A 6,550-nucleotide genomic window follows, 5' to 3' on the forward strand; every position below is an offset into this window, starting at 1 on the left:
AAGCAAAATAATTCAGTCAGAGAAAGACAAATACCATATGATTTCACTCATATGCAGAATTTAGGAAACAAAACAGATGAACATATGGGAGGGGAGAAGTAAAAAAGAGAGAGAGAGTAAAACAAACCATAAGAGATTCCTAAGTATTGAGAACAAACTGAGGACTGATGGTGGGAGGTGAGTAGAGGATGGGCTAGATGGGTGATGAGTATCAGGAGGGCACTTGTTGGGATGGGCACTGGGTGTGTATATTAATAATGAACCACTGAATTCTACTTCTGAAACCAATATTGCACCATATGTTAACTAACTGGAATATTACTCAGCCATTAGAAATGACAAATACCCACCATTTGCTTCAACGTGGATGGAACTGGGGGGTATTATGCTGAGTGAAGTAAGTCAATCGGAGAAGGACAAACATTATATGTTCTCATTCATTTGCGGAAAATAAATAATAATGAAAGGGAATATAAGGGAAGGGAGAAGAAATGTGTGGGAAATATCAGAAAAGGAGACAGAACAAAAGACTCCTAACTCTGGGAAACCAACTAGGGGTGGTGGAAGGGGAGGAGGGCGGGGGGGTGGGGGTGAGTGGGTGGCGGGCACTGAGGGAGGCACTTGATGGGATGAGCACTGGGTGTTATTCTGTATGTTGGCAAATTGAACTCCAATAAAAAATAAATTTATTATAAAAAAAAGAAAAATGGAAAAAAAATAAAATTTTGAAAAAAATGAGGACAATTATCATAATCTACTGTTGATTTTTCTTGACATTTCTTCTTATACTCGCAGACAGTATTCATGGTTACTCTGCTATTTCAGTATATTTCAAACAACTACATTTAAAAACTTGTTGAGGTTCATTTTCCAGTAACCAAGTAAGTTAAAAGAGACATACATGTTTGTGGAAGAAGCATTCACATGAATAGACAGGAATGCAAGCTGTCTCTTGAGTCATTCTTTGACCATGAAAGATAAATAGAATCCTAAGCATGATAGACATGTATAATGGATGATAATGATAATGATCACTCACCATCCCTTTCATTGTTATAGCAAAATTTAGAAGGAATGGGGGTATGTATCCATTATTACAATGAAAGGAGCCATACTATAGGCATCACTGAAAGATTTCAGACTGAAACAAGGACATGATTCAATAAAAATAGGAAAATGCCATTCAGTCCTTCTGTCGTATGTGTAAGCTCCCTTACACATGGGCACCAGCCATCCATATTTCAATGAATAAACATATAGCATGAAGAATAAATATTTTGAAGAGTACAATGTGTAAATTAAAATTTTGCTTTATCATATTAAAGGTCACCTATTCTAAGGTCATATTCTAAGGCTGGTATATTTATTAAAATTTGTCACTCAATAAAGTCTTCTCTTAGAGACATGTGTGATGAATATTTTGAATAAAGTAGTGACTAATGTACACATTGTGGACAACAAACTGAAATAAACAGGATCTTAATGAGGAGAATAAAACTGCGTGAACAGCTAGAAAATAGATATGGTGGAAGGGGAGGAGTGTCTACTACCAGGAAGGGAAATTAAAATACCAATATACAAAGGAACATCACACATAAAAGTGAAAAAGTATTCTCGGATTTTCCTCTACTATAAAATCATATAAATTCATAAATTGTAGCTTACTCCATAGATTTAGTATCACCCAAGACAATTTTTGCAGTTAAAAAAAGAAAAATTATTTGGTATGATATTGTCTTTTGAGAAAGATTATTCTTTAAAAAAATCTATATTGGGCCACCTGGGTGGCTAGGTCTGTTAAGTCTCTGACTTTGGCTCAGGTTATGATCTTGTGGTCCTGGGATTGAGTACATCTCCATGCTCAACAGGGAGTTTGCTTGCCCTTCTCCCTACCTGTGTTCTCTCTGAAAGAAAGAAAGAAAGAAAAAGAAAGGAAAGAAAGAAAGAAAGAAAGAGAAAGAAAGAAAGAAAGAAAGAAAGAAAGAAAGAAAGAAAGAAAGAAAGAAAGAAAGAAGGAAAGAAAGAAAATTTATATTTTTATAATAAATTTATTTTTTATTGGTGTTCCATTTGCCAACATACAGAATAACACCCAGTGCTCATCCCGTCAAGTGCCCCCCTCAGTGCCCGTCACCCATTCACCCCCATCCCCCGCCCTCCTCCCCTTCCACCACCCCTAGTTCATTTCCCAGAGTTAGGAGTCTTTTTGTTCTGTCTCCCTTTCTGATATTTCCTACCCATTTCTTCTCCCTTCCCTTCTATTCCCTTTCACTATTATTTATATTCCCCAAATGAATGAGAATTTAAAAATGTCTATTTTCTCAGGAAAATGAAACTGTCCAAATATTTCGGATCCATAGTTGAAAATAAATATTAGAAAGTGGAAAGTACAAAGGGAAACACTAGTATCAGAGAGAGCAGAGCTTAATAAAGTGAATTACATATTTGGCATAGAGAAGTTGAAGACAAGGAAATCAACAGAAAGAGGAATACTATGCATACAACTTGAGTAAAATTCATGATTTCTGACAGAGAGACTTTGACCTCTGAAGTCTCAGCCACTTCTTCAGTCTTTTAACAGTTGGCCAGGTGGAGTTTCCCTCACAAAGAATGCTTTCAGAACCCTCTTTATATCTCTGTTCTTCAGGCTATAAATGAAGGGGTTTGGCATGAGTGTGACCACCGTATACATCACCAAGGCCATTGCACTTGACTGTGAGCTGTGGGTAGCAGCAGAGCTAAGGTACACAAGTATCATACAATTAAATAAGGAGACAACTGAGAGGTGAGATGCACAGGTGGAAAATGCTTTATACTTGCCCTGAGCTGACAATATTCCACATATGGAGGAAACGATCTTAGAATAAGAGTAAAGGATCCCAATAAAGGGACCAGCAGCTAACAAGACAGTTGCAAAATATATCACCAAGTTATTAAGAAGGGGGTCAGAACAAGCAAATTTCTGATTGCGTTCACAGAAAAAGTGGGGGATTTGGAAGTATGTACAGAAAGAAAGCCACAATATCATTAAACTGTAACAAGGAGTTCAGGATACACATGATCCAGAACACCAGAACCAGCAGTCCACAGAGCAGACGATTCATGATGACCATGTAGTGCTGGGGGCAGCAGATGGCCATCTGCCAAAGACCATCACACTCAGGAAAAAGACATTCAACATGGCAAAGACTATGGGAAAATAAATCTGTGCAATGCAGCCTGCATAGATGATGACTTTGCTCTGAGTCTGGGTGTTCTGAAGCATCTTGGGGATGGTAGTGGAGGTGAAACAGACATCTACAAAGGACAGGTTGGTAAGAAAGAAGTACATGGGAGTGTGGAGGTGGGAGTCCATTACAACAGCCAGGATGATGATCAGGTTTCCACTGAAGGTGACCAGGTACAAGGACAGGAGCAGCCAAAGACCAAGGACTGTAGCTCCTTCTCTTCTGAAAGTTCCAGGAGGAAAAATTCTGAAACATAGGTTTGATTTCTTTATTCCATGTAACTAGTGAAACTGTTAGGACAGAGAGAAGATCATTGTGAATTTAGCCTCAAGCAGTGATTAATAAACTAAGAGAAATTATACAGTTTGTGTATTAAAACATTTAATGCATTATTTTTTGTATATTTTTATTGGAGTTCAATTTGCTAACATATAGTAATGCACTAATTCTTACATTTTTTTCAGATCTATTACCTTTAGATAAAAATTTCAGAGAATCCCAAATGCTCCGTGTTAATCATGATATTTAAGCTGATTAGCCATCCTTGCTCCAATCTAAACATTTACTCAAGGCAATGTTTCCTTTTACAAGTTCCTTGTGGCTTTTGTTTTGTTTATTCAACAATAGTTTGACAAATTATCCAATATGAACAATAATTATTATTATTACTGAAGACAGTAGGCAAAGCATGAAGTTAACTATAAATATCCTCAGCATTAACACAATTTATTTTGGGATATGTATGTTGTGTTGAGTTGTAGGAGTTCTGTATATATTATAGTTATAAATCTGTTATCAACATATGAGTTGCAAAAGAAAAAATATTTTCAAATATTGTTTGATATGATTTGAATTGATATTTCTCCAAAGAAATGTATACAAATGATCTATTCTCAACAACAGAAATATAACTCATTGAAATAAGAGGGATCCCAGAAATAAACCCTTTTTTATATGATTGAATGATTTTTGGCAAGAGTGCCAGGACAGTTCAAAGGGAAGTATATGGCAGCCTATCCAAGAAATGGTGATGGAAAACCAGAATATCCATGCAAAAAATAAGGGCAGCCCGGGTGGCTCAGCAGTTTAGCACCGCCTTCAGCCCAGGGCATGATCCTGGAGGCCTGGATTCAAGTCCCACCTCAGGCTCCCTGCATGGAGCCTGCTTCTCCCTCTGCTTCTCCCTCTGCCTGTGTCTTTGTCTCTCTCTGTCTCTCTTTTTTCATGAATAAATAAATAAAATCATTTAAAAAAAATAAGAGTGACCCTTCCATTCACATCTACAAACATGACTCCAAATGGATCATAGATCTAAACACAACGAGTAAAACTGTAAGCACTTAGAACAAAACACAGAAGTACATGGCCATGACACTGGATTTGACCAAGATTTCCTGGATATAACAACAAAGACATAGGTAATTAGAGAAAAAAAAATACTTCAGCAAAAGTAAAAATATCTGTGTGTCAAAGAGAATTATTTCTCCAGTGAAAAGGCAACAGTCAAATGGAGAAAAGATTGGCAAAATACATATTTTGTAATAGATTAATATCCAAAATATGTTCAAAAATTTCACAGCAAAAAATTCAACTCAATTTTTAAAAGGCAATGTGCTTATTTCAATTCAAGTTAGTAACATTCCAGTATTATTAGTTTCAGGTGTTCAATAGAGTGATTCAACACTTCCATAATAAAAACATTTTAAAAAACTGACATCATCTACAAAGAGTGAAAAACGACTTTTTCTTTGCTAATTTGCAGGCCTTTTTTTCTCTTCGTTGTCTGATTACTGAGGCTAGGACATGATACTCTATGTAGAAAACCCAAAAGACTTCACCCAAAAATTGCTACAACTGATAGAGGAATTCAGCAAAGCTGTAACCAAAGCACAGAAGTCATTTGCATTTCTATACACTAACAATGAAGCAGAAGAAAGAGAAATCAAGGAACCAATCCCATTTATAATTGCACTAAAAACCATAAGACACTTTGGAATAAACCTAACCAAAGAGGTAAAGGATCTTTACTCTGAAACTATAGAACACATATGAAAGAAATTGAGAAAGACACAAAGAAATGGAAAAACATTCCATGTTCATGGATTGGAAGAATAAATATTTTTTTAATTTTTTTATTGGAGTTCAATTTGCCAACATATAGCATAACACCCAGTGCTCATCTCGCCAAGTGCCCCCCTCAGTGCCCATCACCCAGTCACCCCAACCCCCCGCCCACCTCCCCTTCCACTACCCCTTGTTCATTTCCCAGAGTTAGGTGTCTCTCATGTTTTGTCACCCTCACTGATATTTTCACTCATTTTCTCTCCTTTCCCTTTATTCCCTTTCACTAATTTTTATATTCCCCAAATGGATGAAACTATATAATGTTTGTCTTTTTCCAATTGATTCATTTCACTCAGCATAATACCCTCCAGGTCTCTCCATGTTGAAGTAAATGGTGGGCATTTGTCGTTTCTAACGGCTGAGTAATATTCCATTGTATACATACACCACATTGGGAAGAATAAATATTGTAAAAATGTCTATGCTACCCAGAGCAATCTACAGTGCAATCCCTATCAAAATACCATCAGCATTTTTCACAGAGCTGGAACAAATAATCCTAAAATTTGTATGGAACCAGAAAAGACCCCAAATAGCCAAAAGAATGTTGAAAAAGAAAACCAAAGCTGGAGGTATCACAATTCCAGACTTCAAGCTGTATTATAAAGTTGTAACCATTAAGACAGTATGGTACTGGCACAAAAACAGACTCATAGGTCAGTGGGACAGAATGTAAATCCCAGAAATGGATCTTCAACTCTATGGGCAACTAATCTTCAACAAAGCAGGAAAGAATATCCAATGGAAAAAGGATAGTCTCTTCAATAAACGGTGATGGGAAAATTGAACAGTTACATGCAGAAGAATGAAACAGGACCACTTTTTATATTCACCTCAGCCACAGCAACTTCTTGCTAGACATGTCTCCAAAAGCAGGATGGCAGGGTGGCTTAGTGATTGAGCATCTGCCTGTGACTCAGGGCATGATCCTGGAGTTCCAGATTGAGTCCCACATTGAGCTCCCTGCCGGAAGCCTGCTTCTCCCTCTGCCCATGTCTCTGCCTCTCTCTCTCTCTCTCTCTCTCTCTCTCATAAGTAAATAAAAATTTTAAATAAAAAAAGACATGTCTCCAAAGGCAAGGGAAATAAAAGCAAAAATGAACTATAGTTACTTCATCAGGATAAAAAAGCTTTTATACAGCCAAGAAAACAGTCAACAAAACTAAAAGGCAACCTACAGACTGAGAGAAGCTATTTGC

The 6,550-nt window shown here is 36.9% G+C and overlaps 1 pseudogene; it reads right to left on the reverse strand.

Moving 5' to 3' along the window:
• Positions 1–2,566: 2,566 nt before the first annotated feature.
• On the reverse strand, positions 2,567–3,504 carry LOC112666867 (olfactory receptor 7A17-like; annotated as a pseudogene).
• Positions 3,505–6,550: the final 3,046 nt, after the last annotated feature.

This window comes from Canis lupus, chromosome 20 (genome assembly GCF_003254725.2).
Source record: "Canis lupus dingo isolate Sandy chromosome 20, ASM325472v2, whole genome shotgun sequence".
Lineage (NCBI taxonomy): Eukaryota > Metazoa > Chordata > Mammalia > Carnivora > Canidae > Canis > Canis lupus.